The sequence below is a fragment of the Sphaerodactylus townsendi genome, linkage group LG04 (genome assembly GCF_021028975.2).
Source record: "Sphaerodactylus townsendi isolate TG3544 linkage group LG04, MPM_Stown_v2.3, whole genome shotgun sequence".
Lineage (NCBI taxonomy): Eukaryota > Metazoa > Chordata > Lepidosauria > Squamata > Sphaerodactylidae > Sphaerodactylus > Sphaerodactylus townsendi.
The window spans coordinates 125,604,827-125,618,663 of record NC_059428.1 but is presented as its reverse complement, the minus strand read 5'-3'; positions in this window follow the sequence as shown (position 1 = coordinate 125,618,663).

Here is a 13,837-nt window from a genome sequence, read left to right as displayed (position 1 = left end):
TGGGGATGGCAAAAACGCCGTTCCCAGGGAGCCATTCGCACAGGCGGCGCTGCTGAAACGCAGCAGCGCCGACCTGGCTTCGCTCCCCCCCCAGGGCAGCGTCAGACCGCCCTAAAAAACAACCCTTTAAAGGGTTGTTTTTGCCCCAACAGCGTGTTCCCAGGGGCGTGGTGCAAACGGCACCGCCGGGAACACGCTGTTTCCCTTCCCTTTCCCACTCACCTTGTCCCCGTCGTCGGCCTGCTGGCCTCCGAAGCCCCTCCCTCACTGTCCTCCAACCCCTGGAGGACAGTGGTGAGCTGGGTTGCCTGCAAAGTTGGGAGCTCTGATATCTGCAAGAACCCCCATCCCCCCGACCCCCGCAAACAGGGAAGTGGTAAGGAAGACTGCCTGCTCAGATTGGGAGTCCTTCCAACCTCTACAGTCACCATCCTCCATAGCCCCACACTGCTTGGGGTTTGTACTTTTCTGGTTTGGCTTTAAAAATGAAATATATATATATATATATATATATATATATATATATATATATATATATATATATATATATATCTATATATATATATACTAAGCGGGGCGACCGGCCACGCGTTGCTGTAACAAGTGTCCTTCTCATAACAGTCCACTTAACCCACAGCTGTGCATGCAGGTTCAATGATCCGCAGCATAGCCTTTTGGGGTAGTCAAATGGAATCCTTTTTTCCCTTTTCAGTTCACATTGTTATATCGTTGATGTGTAGTAGTCTCATGTAAGGGGGAAGGGTGTGCAGACAGAGTGTAGTGTTCCTGTAGGTTTAGGGTTGCAGTGCTTGTGGGTAGACAACATTTCTTGCTTCTCTGTTGCAGGTGTAGATGTAGAGGTGTTCTGGGGTGGATACTCTGGAGCATGCATAGCGTATAGTTGGCCATATAAGAGAGAAGCATTCGAGGTTAATAGATCGACACCGCACCACTCATAGAGGCTTGGGCCCCTGTGCTTTGTTGGATGAAGTGAGTAAGCGAATGCTAAGCGGATGTGGGGAACTGTGAGTCTCTTAAATTGGAATGGCATATCTGTTGGTATCATGGTGGCTATCTCGCGAGGGATGAGACATCCCTCACCTTTACAGAAAGAACCTGTCTAATATTGTGGCCTCAATTACAACAAACCGATGAAGTAAATAAGAGGCTGACAAAACTGGATTACATAATAGTAAAAAGAAAAATTTATTTCTATATCAGCTTGAGTGCATCATGGTTTATTTGTATTTTTTGGAATCTGTGCTGGCTTGAGCCAGTGCATCTTGTGAGGTGGGGAACTGTAGGTTGTACTCCCCGTAGCAGAAGGAGGCAGAGGATGGTCTGTGGGATACAATTGTTCTGTTAATGGGTGTGTTTTGGGTTGCAGAGTGTGTTGCAGGGAGGAGGTGGATCGATGAGAAAAGATCCCATAGTGAGCAAATTGCTTGCAGGGGTGAGTACCTTTAGAGATGTGTAGTTGTAGTGTATGGAGTTATTTAGCTGCTACTGGACCCCTTTGAGTGAGTGCGTTGGGGTTACCTATGGTACAGCCGTGAGAGCTTTGAGTGCGATTGGATATTTGTGCATGGAGCACACATCTACACATAGAGGTTGTTGTTGCCGGTGGGGGAGGGGTTGGTGAACATCACACCTCCACCCACCCACACACCAAGGGAAGGTTTGAAGGAGAAGCGGAGTGGGTGAACTTGTGCAGGCCAGTTGGATTATATGCCGAGGCAGGGAAGGGAGATAAGGTGAGTGTCGGTGGAGAGTTTTGTGTGTAGAGAGGAGCTAGGTCGTTTGCTAGCTGGGTGTTAGAAGTAACTGAAGGCAGAGAGGTGTAGTGAAGATGGGTGAGGAATTTTGGAAATGTGATGTTAGAAGTGCGTAGGGAGGAGCTGAGAATGTGGTGATTAAAGTTGTGCGTGTGTGAATCGGCTAGAATGCTTGTGAGGGAGGGGAGAGCGAAGCTTTGTGTGGTGGAGAGAGGTGGGATGAGTTGAAGTGGTAATCCTGGGTGAGGCAGGGATTAGTGAACGATTAAAAGGCACAAAGTGAGGTAGTGCAAGGAGAGAGGGTTTTGAAAAGGATGGAGGAGGCTATGGCTGTGTGAAGTGTGGCTGTGAGGGGAGGGAGAGAGGAGTAATTGAGAATAAAGGTATGGCCATTTGTGTTAGAAGTGTGTGAGTGCAGTGAGAGAGTTGTCTGCGAAGAGATGGAAGGAGGCCATGGCTGTGTGAAGTGTGGCTGTGAGAGAGGACAGAGAGAGGAGTGTGTGAGATGAAGGTGGTTGTGTTAAGAAGTGTGTGAGTGCAGTGAGAGAGTTGTGAGAAACTGGATGGAGGAGGCTATGGCTGTGTGAAGTGTGTCTGTGAGGGAGAAAGGGCAGAGAGGAGTGTGTGAGATGAGGGTTGGTTGTGCTTAGAGAAGTGTGTGAGTGCAGCGAGTAAAGAGTTTTAGAAAAGGATGGTGGAGGCTATGGCTGTGTGAAGTGTGTCTGTGAGGGAGGAGGGGGCAGAGAGGAGTGTGTGAGATGTAAGAATTAAGGTTGTGTTGAAGTGTGTGAGTGTAGTGAGAGAGTTTTGAAAATGATGGAGGAGGCTGTGGCTGTGTGAAGTGTGGTTGTGAGGGAGGGCAGAGAGGAGTGTGTGAGAGATGGGAGTGTGGTTGTGTTGAAGTGTGTAGGTGCAGTGAGAGAGTTTTGAAAAGGATGGAATGGAGGCCATGGCACAATGTGAAGTGTGTGTGTCTGTGAGGGAGGGCAGAGAGTGTGTGAGATAAGAAGAGAGGTGGATTGTGTGTTAGAAGTGTGTGAGTGCAGTGAGAGAGTTGTAGAGAAGGATGGAGGCGAAGAGCGCTGTGTAAGAGAGTGTGTCTGTGAGAGGAAGGGCAGAGTGGAGTGTGTAGAGATAAAGAGGTAAAGGTTGTGATTAGAAGTGTGTGAGTGCAGTGAGAGAGTTTTGAAAAGCATAGTGAGAGGCTATGGCTGTGGGAGATGTGGCTGAGAGAGAGGGGCAGAGAGGAGTGTGTGAGATGAGGTGGATTGTGTTAGAAGTGTGTGAGATGTAGTGAGAGAGTTTTAGAAAAAGGATGGTGGAGGCTAAGGCTGTGAGAAGTGTGTCTGTGAGGAGGGCAGAGTGGAGTGTATGTGAGATAGGAGGTGGTTGTGTTAAGATGTGTGTGAGTGTAGTGAGAGAGTTTTGAAAAGGATGGAGGAAGAGAAGCCCGAGCTGTGTGAAGTGTGTCTGTGAGGAGGGGCAGAGAGAGAGTGTGTGAGATAAAGAGTAGGTTGTGTTGAAGTGTGCTTGGAGTGTAGTAGAGAGAGTTTTGAAAAAAAAAAAGGATAAGGTGGAGAGCTAAGGCTGTGTGAAGTGTAGCTGTGAGAGGGAGGGCAGAGTGGAGTGTGTGTGGAGATGAGGTGGTGTGTGTTAAGAAGTGTGTGAGTGCAGTGAGAGAGTTTAGAAAAGGATGGAGGAGGCTATAAGCTGTGAAGCAGTGTGTCTGTGAAGGAGGGAACAGAAGGGATGTGTAATGTGAGATAAGAGGTGGATTGTGTTGAAGTGTATGTGAGGAGTGCAGTGAGAGAGTTTTAGAAAAGGATATGGTGGAGAACTAAAGGCTGTGTAAGTGTGTCTGTGAGGAGAGGAAGTGAGGAGAAGGAGTGTGTGAGGAATAGAAGTAGGTTGTGTTAGAAGATGTGTGAAGTCTGCAGTAGAGAGTTTTAGAAAAAAAAAGGATGGTGGAAACTAAGAGCTGTGTAAGAAGTGTGTCTGTGAGGGAGGGCAGAGTGGAGGTATGTAGAGATAGGAATTGGTAAGTTGTGTTAGAAGTGTGTAGAGTGCAAAGTAAAAGAGAGAGTTTTAGAAAAGGATAGATGGAGAGCTAAAGGCTGTGTGGGAGTGTGTGTGTCTATGAGGGAGGGCAGAGTGGAAGTGTGTGAGATGAAAGTGGGATTTGTGTTGAAGTGTAGTAGAGTGCTTCAGAGTAGAGAGAGTTTAGAAAAGGATGGTGGAGGCTAAAAGGCTGTGTAGAAAGTGTGTCTGAGAGGAGGGGCAGAGAGGGAGTGTGTAGAGATGAGGTGGTTGTGTTAGAAGTGTGTGAGTGCAGTAGAGAGTTTAGAAAAGGATAGAGTGGAGGCTAAAAGGCTGTGTGAAGTGTGTCTGTGAGGGAGGGCAAGAGTGGAGTGTGTGAGATAAAGGTGGATTTGTGTTGAAGTGGTAATGTGAGTGCAGTGATGAAAGGATTTTGAAAAGGATAAAGGTGGAGGCTAAGGCTGTGTGAAGTGTGTGTGTCTGTGAGGGAGGGCCAGAGAGGAGTGTGTGAGATGAGGTGAGATTGTGTTAGAAGTGTGGTAAAGTGTAAAGTGAGAAGGAAGTTTAGAAAAGGATAAGGTGGAGGCCAAGGCTGTGTGAAGTGTGTCTGTGAGGGGGGAGGGAAGAGAGGAGATGTGTGAGATTAAAGGTGGTTGTGTTGGGGAGGTGTGTGGAGTGCAGTGAAGAGAGTTTTAGAAAAGGATGGTGGAGGCTATGGCTGTGTAGAAGATGTGTCTGTGAGGGAGGGGCAGAGAGAGGAGTGTGTGAGATAAAGTGGGTTGTGTTGAAGTGTGTAGATTGCAGTGAGAAGAAGTTTTAGAAAAGGATGGTGGAGGGCTAAGAGCTGTGTAGAAGCGTGTCTGTGAGGGAGGGCAAAGAGGAGTGTGTGAGATGAGTGTGGTTGTGTTAGATGTGTAGTGGGAGGTGTAGTGAGAAGGAGTTTTGAAAAGGATGGTGGAGGCTAAGGCTGTATGTGAAGTGTGGCTGTGAGGGGAGGGCAGAAGGAGGAGTGTGTGAGATAGAGTGGTTTTTGTTAGAAGTGTGTAGAGTGCAGTAAGAAGGAGTTTTAGAAAAAAAGGATGGGAGGGAAGGGCTAAGGCTGTGTGAAGTGTGTGTGTCTGTGAGGGAGGGGCAGAGAAGGGAATTGTGTGTGAGATGAGGTGGATTTGTGGTGTTGGGGAAGTGTGTGAGGGAGATTGCAGTGAGAGAGAGTTTTGAAAAGGATGGAGGAGGCTATGGCTGTGTGAAGTGTGGCTGTGAGGGAGGGCAGAGAGGAGTGTGTGTAGAGATGAGGAATTGGTTGTGTTGAAGTGTGTGGGGTACAGTGAGAGAGTTTTAGAAAAAGGATGGAGGAGGCTAAGGCTGTGTGAAGTGTGTCTGAGGAGGGAGGGCAGGAGTGGAGTGTGTAGAGATAGGAGGTGGTTGTGTTTAAGTGTGTGAGTGCAGTGAGAGAGAGTTTAAAGAAAAGGATGGGAGGAGGCTATGGCTGTGTGAAGTGTGGCTGTGAGGGGAAGGCAGAGAAGGAATTGTGTGTGAGATGAAGAGGAATTGGTTGTGTTTAAGAAGTGTGTAGAGTGCACAGTGAGAGAAGTTTTTGAAAAGGATGAGTGGAGAGCTATGGCTCCTGTGAAGTGTGTGTCTGTGAGGGAGAGGGGGAGCAGAGTGGAGTGTGTAGAGATGAGGTGGATTTGTGTTAAGAATTAATGTGAGGTGCAGTGAGAGAGTTTTTTTTTGCTGAAAAAAAGGATGAGTGGAGAGCTGTGGCACAATGTGAAGTGTGGCTGTGAGGGGAGGGAGCAGAGAAGGGAGTGTGTAGAGATAGAGGTGGTTGTGTTGAAGGGTGTGTGAGAGTGCACAGTGAGAGAGTTGTGAGAGAAGGATGGAGGAGAGAGGCTATGGCTGTGGGAAGTGTGTCTGTGAGGGAGGAGGGCAGAGAGAGGAGTGTGTGAGATAGGAGGTGGATTTGTGTTGAAGTGTTTGGAGTTACAATTAGCAGTGAGAGAGTTATGCATGTGAGAGAAGGATGGGAGGAGAGCTATGGCTGTAGGAAGTGTGTGTCTGTGAGGGAGGGCAGAGAGGAGTGTGTAGTAGAGATAGAGGTGGTTGTGTGTTAGAAGTGTGTGAGTGCAGTAGAGAGAGTTGTGAGAAAAAGAAAAGGGATAGGAGGGAGAGCTGTGGCTGTGTGGAGGAGGTGTGTGTTTGTGAGGGGCAGCAGGACGGCAGAGAGGGAGGTGTGTGAGAGGATGAGGTGGTTGTGCTTAAAAAAGTGTGTGGGAGTGCACAGTGAGAGAGAAGTTGTAGGAGAAAAGGATGGGAGGAGGCCATGGCTTTAGTGTGTGTAGAGATGTGTGTGTGTCTGTGAGGGAGGGCAAGAGAAGGGGAGGTGTGTGGAAGATAGGAGGTATGGTTGTGTTAGAGAGGTGTGTGAAGTGCAGTGAGAGAGTTTTGGAAAAGGATGGAGGAGAGGCTGTGGCTGTGTAAGAGGGAGTGTGTCTGTGAGGAAGAAGGCAGAGAAGCCAGAAGGGGAAACAAGGGGGAATTGGGAAGGAAAAAGTTTGTCCCACAGTGGGCAGGGCAAGCGTTTGGCTGGAGCGACTGAGGCAGCGTTGGGATGAAGGTGGCCCGGGAAAGCAAGCGGGGTGGGGGAGGGGTTGTCGAATTGCGCGCAGGAGGCGTCTTTGTCCTTCGGAGGGAGAAAGCCCGAGCGTGATACAGCTGGTGGAGGGGAGTGGACTGCGTGTGCTGCTGGAAATACTGCCGGGACAGTTCGCTCTGCGAGATGTGAGGGGAGTTTAGAGAGCATGTCACACAGAACGTGTTGGCGCTGGAGTGAAGGGGTGTGTGGAAAGAGCAAGTTCTAATGGACGCAGCATCTGGGAGGACACTGGGGCGTGGGATGGGAAGCTGCGAAGAAGCGGATTTGATGGCTCAGGACGGGTGCCGGAGTCATGTAAATGTTGCTAAACACTCTCGCTTGGCAGAGTGACGTGCCTGGGAAGTTTGGGAGGAGTTCGTCCAGCAGTTTATGAGGTAGCCCCTCAGAGACAAACACACTGTTAGATTTTTATATATATAGATAATGGGAAAAGCCAAAAAAGCCAATACAGTGCATCAGCTTTTTCAGCTATCCCAGCAATTTTCAGGCCTTTTAAAGCCAAACCCGAAAAATACCGAAAAAAGTTGATTACTCCTATTAATAGTGCAATCCTGTGCAATATTACTCCAGTTTAAGTCCAATCAAATAAGTGGGCTTAGACGGGAGTCACTAACCTTAAGGACAATTGTAACTGAGCAATCCTAAGCAGAGGCCGTTTCCGCACGGCCCCCCAGGCACCCCCCACGCCGGCAAGAATTCTGCCGGTGTGGGGGCGGAGGCTCATAAAGCTAGAACCAGCTTCCGAAGTGGGGGGAGAGTGCTGCCTGTGGGATCTGTAACTCTCAACCCCACAGGGAGGTAGGAAAACTGAAAAGCCAAAAACCTATGTGGCTTTTTTCACACCAGGATAATTAAGCTCTGCTGAATTGCCTGGGCTTTTGGGGAGTAACACCCCCCCCCCCAAAAAAAAGCTAATATGGCTTTCTAAGGTTTTTTTCTGATTTGGTTTTACCAAATGACCCCTCCTAACTGTTAGTCTTTTAACTTAAAGAAATAAGGCAATTCGAGGTGCAGACCTCTGAAGATCCCACCAAGGTTTCTATCAGACATCCCAAATTAATTGTATGAATTTTAACTTTTTCTTTGGCATTGTCCAAAGCTTTAGGCTGCCCTGATATCATTGCAAAAGCATGGTCCCTCTTTAGCTTCTGCTGAGGCATTGACTCCGAAGAGCATGTCTGGTGGAGCAGATCTTGCTGACGATGCAAGTGAGCATTGTCACATCATTGATTTCAGCTGCAACTTCAGAGGGGCTAATTTTAACAAATGATTTCAGGTGTCTTGAGAGGAAAGTGCTGCACTTTACAATTTTGTCCTTCCCAATGTTCATTCCATGCCCTGCCATTGCATGCCTTTTGCCAAGACCATCACAGCCTAATTCAAGTGCGGGTCACGCCTCTGCCCTCTCCACCCATTTTTGAATGTCACTACCTATCAGTATAAATAGACTTCGCATGTCATACTTGGTACACTTTATGGCCTTCAATCAGTAAAGTCATCCAGTGCTTAAAGGAGACTGGTGTGGTGGACTCTAAATCTACCAACAAAGCAACATGTATGCAATCTATTTTAAAATAATATCTGGCCTTCTGCAGGTATGAGCAAGGACTCAGCCTGGCAACCATTGGGGGACTGGGAGAGGGGACATGATGAGTGCAGAGCATTAGATATGTCCCTCCATCACTTTGGGGAAAAAAAACAGAAGTGGCATATGGTGGCTCTAGGAATTTCAGGAAAACCATAGAGTTTCTAGTAATTCTTAGAACCACCGTACATCACTTCCAGTTTCTTCTTTTGGAAGTGATGTAGAGAGACAGCCAACTTTACCATTTTTAAATCCCACCTCCCTCCCCCCACCCCCAGTACTATTTGGGGAATGATGGTGGAGGTCTGTGTAGGGTTATGGAAATGTTTCATAGCATAATTCATTGTCTTCTGCCAACAGGAAAAGACTCTTATAAAAATCTAGTGTTCCATCACTGATTCACATTGATCCTATCTTATGCTCATGTGTTTGTTTGTGATCTTTTTCAGTTAATTATTTTAATATATTTATGTACATTCTCAATTTTGTTTTAACTAGTTTTATAGTTGTCTGCTTTGGAGAACATGATGGGCCAAAAGTTAAATTGAAAATGTTGTAATTAAATAAAGTAATTAAAATTCTTGTATTTATTCAAAAATACATAACTATGTAAATATGCCTTTTTGTAGATATATCATACAAAATATAATAACAGTAAAAAACCCAGCAACAATAAAACTGAGAATAATAGAGAAACCAAACAACTAATGAAATCACAATACTACTAATAAAAATCAATGAGGATATTAATGCTGAAAGTGAAAAACATGGAAGACCACTAAGGAAGACCAGGGTTGCTACACAGGGGAATAACATGGAAATCACCTCTGTTCATCTCTTGTCTTAAAAACCTCTTGAGGGGTTGTCATAAATCAGTTGTGACTTGAAAGCCCTAAATTACCAATTTTACTAATAATAAAGTTTATTCAGATAATGCTTGCAGCTGTATTGGGAAGACAACAAAGGTGAGGATGGGACTTTGAAGACCCCTCTGCCCAGCTATCAACACAGATGCACTCTCCCACATCCAGCACAACAATGTTAGGACTACTACCCAATGTTGGGGCTACCAATGCTGGGACAAACTGACCCCCTCTTCATCTGAAGGGCAGCTAAAAAGCTCCACCCTTTCCCCAAATGCCAATAAAGGTACTCTGATGTCTGATATCTCCACCCTCTCTCTTTACCTCTTTGTGGGGTGGGATGGAGCAACATTAATGAAAAGAAAATCTAAACTTCAACAGACATTGCTTAGCATTATAAGGAAATTCTGGCTACATCTGAGGTGATGTTTGTTCAAAAGCTATGGAAGCACCATGTGCCAAGTTCCAACAGAAGTATCTTGGGGGGCTTAATTGAATGGTAATTATGATATTATATGAATAGATAAACAAGGAGATAAATACAAAATCAAAATGTTGATTGTTAAAGGACTGTTCCTCTGGCCAGAGGTTAAACAAAAACAACCCAAGAAAGGTGGAGTTTTCATAAGAAAGCCCCTGTTGTTGGTCACCGTGTGAATTCAGAACTGCAGTAAATGTAATTTTACAATTAAAATAGAAATTTCTCCTTTGTATGTCATGAGATTGGGAGTGTGTTTGGGATGAGGTTATTGTAAACTGTCCTGAGCCCATCTAGGGCAGTGTCGCCTAGAAAATACATACATACATACATACATACATACATACATACATACATACATACATACATACATACATACATAAAAATAACTGTGTACAATCTCTGTCCCTGCCCAGACTGAGAGGAGCGGATTCTGCTGTTTAGAAACTGATTTAGAAAAAGTTTGGCTCTTGACTAAGGAGAGGAGGAGGAGGAGGAGGAGGAGGAGGAGGAAGTGATTCTGCTGTTTAGAAACTGATTTAGGAACTGTTTGGCTCTTGACCAAGAAGGAGGAGGAGGAGGAGGAGGAGGAGGAGTTGGTTTTTATAGCTTGCTTATCTGAAAATAGTTTGAAGATTAATGTTCACTTGTTTATTCAAACCTATGGTTACTTCAGCCCTTTGAGATTGTCATGATCATTTTTCCTAGGGCATGTTGTTTTGGGGTCTAGTTAATCAGCAGCACTAATCCATAAAAAAGCAAATGGGAATGGTAATCTAGTAGCAGCACGCCTTGAATTGATAAATATGCCTTTTTAGAAGCAGGTAAGTTAGAAAAGTGTAGTTTCTGGATTGCTATGGTTATACAAAGGCCTGTATATGTTTCATTGGCTAATTCCTCTTAAATTCCTGAGCACCTGTTATGTAGATTTTGCTACCCACAGCTTGAAGCTTAGATGTGGTAGGAAAAGAAAGAAGAGTGCCTTTGGCAATCCTTTGACACATCTCCTATCATTTGCTCCCAAGGGCAGCAAGCAGTTGGTTCCTAGCATGGCAAAGTCGGTTCCAGGAGTGAAGCAGGATCAGTGGATTCCAAAGTTCTGCAAGCACAAAGAAGCACACTAGTTAATCTTGGTAACATATACATGGAGGACTCAGACTTTGCTTAGCATTATACGGAAGTTCTGGCTATCTCCGAAGTGACGTTTATTCAAAAGCTATGAATGCATCATGTGCCAAGTTCCAACGGAAGTATCTTGGGGGGCTTAATCAAATGGTAACTATGATACGAATAAACAGGGAGATGAATACAAAACATAGATCATAAAATACAATGATAGGATTGGCCACCAGTACTTGCCAAGAAGTTAGGAATCAGAGCATAGGCTCTGAGTGGCTGTGTATTAAAAGCCTGATGTTCTCAATTGGAATGATTGTGCACTTTTCACCTGTAACTCCAAACAAGGCTCCATATCAGGAAGGCATAACCTCATCCAATAAGAAATCACAAAGAAGCCTTTTCAGCACAAATCCCCAGTAAGTTTCTAGAACAGATTCTATACCCCCCTGCCCCGCTGTTACCATGATGTATGTCCACATCCACCCCTCAAAATGATTCCCAGCCGCCATTTTGTGATATTTCCTTTTTTAGTACATTGTCAGAATCAATGCTCTGATGCTTCAAATGCCTGGTGCTGCTCTTTTATACTCAATTCATCAAAGATTACCCCCAGTTTTTTTTTAAAAGACCATTTCACAGAATTGCTTAAAATGTTTTTTTAAAAAAAACAGGTGAGGAGGAACAGAGAGTGAGCTCAGAAATGGCACTGAGGAGGATGTTCAAGGAAGGCAGGGAGGTGTGGGAAACATCTTAAATAGATCACACAGGCAAATGATACCATTTTGAAAATATTTAAGCTAAAAATTGTTATAAAAAAGACATTCATTTAAAATGTTTTGAGGCTGAAAATAAACTGTTTTGGGAACCAAAGTGGGTAAAAACAATTCAGAACTCCATGCAGGAAACCTATTTCCTGCCTCAAAATATTTTGAAAGGTTTGTGTGGAAAGGGCCAGAGTTTCCCCATTTTGTATTTAGTGCACTGATGGTGTGGAGATATACTCACCCACACATTCCTGTAGTTCAGTGGTGGGATCCAAAAATTTTAGTAACAGGTTCCCATGGTGGTGGGATTCAAACGGTGACGTAGCGCCAATGGGCTGGGTGGGGCATGACGGGGGCATGGGCGGGCATTCTGGGGGCGGGGCATTCCTGGGCGGGGCTGTGGCAAGGACACAGCCACTGCACCGGTCCTTGGGCGGGAAACAAATGCACGCAGGTGCAGGCTGCCACGCACGCCGGTGCACCTCCTGCTAGACTGCTTCAAGTTCTGCGTGCTACTGCTGAGAGAAGGGGCGTAACTAAGGCAAAAATCATGTGGCAAAATCACCAATTAGTAACCCCCTCTCGGCACACACAAATATTTAGTAACCTACTCTCAGGAACCTGTGACAATCTGCTGGATCCCACCTCTGCTGTAGTTGGGTAATGAGCCAGCGCCTGTGACAACTCTAGCCATGACTTCAGAACCGTGTCCTGTCTTCAAACCAGCAACAACATCTTAAGGAAATAGTGGTGGTCACTGCAAAGACCAAGCTTTCCACTTCTCAACCCAGTTACAACCATAGTGGACAACCATACCTCATGGGATGATTCCGTTCCAGCCATTAAAGCAAGATGTAGCTATTTCTCAATTGGGGCATCTGCTCCAAGTCTCCATCTTTGTTCTGGGTAGCCGTCAGTCACAGTCTTCGTGAGATAAACTCTAAATCTTCAAGGACAATACGACACTGCACAGACACAGGCTATATCCCTTGACCAGCACATAAGCCATAAAAGATCAGCCATAAATAAAATCAGCATGTGGCACATGACAAGTCAGTTCAAACTCAGGAAGGGAGAGAGAACCCACATGTATTTTCCAGGCATCACTCACAGTTAGATGTTCTAAATATTGTCCACCAACTGTCCATGACAAAGAGTACAAAGCTAGATTTAGTAGCAAGTTCACTTTTCATTGTTCTAATTTCTGTGTAGTCTTCTACAGTTGTAATATACCCAGTTGTAGTTGCTTTGCCTTCCAGAGCCCTGTCAGTTGTGGGTGATAGGCACTTAGACATAATAGTCTAAAACTGCTTTGTGTGTTTTCTATGAGGAAAACAGATCTATTTACAGATGCCAGGATAAATTTGTTGACTTCCCAGAAGCCCCATGTTCTGCACATGAGGCTTACTATGGCTAAGTTCATCATAGATAGTACATTGGGGAAGAAAAAGAAAATCCAGCATGAATGAATTGTTAACTTCATACCTAGTGGTGTCATGTGGTATAGTAGTTAAGAGTGCTGGACTTTAAGAGTGGTGGACTCTAATCTAGAGAACTGGGTTTAATTCCTCAATCCTCCACAGGAGTTGTGGATTCTAATCTGGTGAACATGTTTGTTTCCCTACTCCTCTCCATGAAGCCTGCTGCTGGTGGTGACCTTGGGTTAGTCACAGTTTTCTCTGATGCTATTTCATCTGTGGGCTTTCTTCAGTTAGAATGTCTTGAGAGGAAGGGGTGCAAGCAGTGCAGTGCCAAAATGGGGAGGCCATTTTCTGCTTTGGTTAGCATACCCACAAGAACACAGAAAGAATTTGTGTGGACTTGCCCTTGTCCACACTTACATTGCAATTAGCCACCACATCCTTCTTGAAGGGATTACCAAAACACAATACCACTGCCCTGGAGGTCATTCCCATCTCCATCCCTGGACTACACACCCCTGCAGAGTGTTTCTGCCAAGTATTGTACTAATCCAAGAACCATCTTATTAGCATTGTCATTGTCCTACAGCTGTAATTTAACCAGCTACCTTCCCCCTTGCAGGGACATCCAAGCTTGGCCCATCAAGCTAATGTCTGAACCCATTAGATTAATAACCCAACACTTAAGGTTGATGTCTGCCTCTTGTCTTTCCCTGGGAAGGCAGGACTATTGTTTGTCCTGGGAGATTAAGCTCTCTTAGAATTGCTAGAGGGCCTGATCTCCCCTATAAAATAGACCCTCTCCGAACATTCAATGTTCAGTGTGTCTGGAGAGCTGGTCTGGCCACACTGTTCTGCCAAGTACTTCTGAGCCTGTCTTGGGGTTCAGTTGTTGCTGTGTGCCACATGCTTTCTATCCTGCTTCCTTGGAGCCCAGTACAGGTCAATGGACTCTGCTTCCCAGATGCAAAGCCACTTCAGGATCTGGTACAGTATCACCCCAAAGAATTCCCCCAATTCCTCCAGTATTCCAAACCTATCCATTCAACACTGCCTATTTTCTAGGACTGTGTATGTGTTCTGCTGCTTTGATTGTTGTGTGCTTATGTACCCCCATTGTCCCTAAATAAACCTGTTAA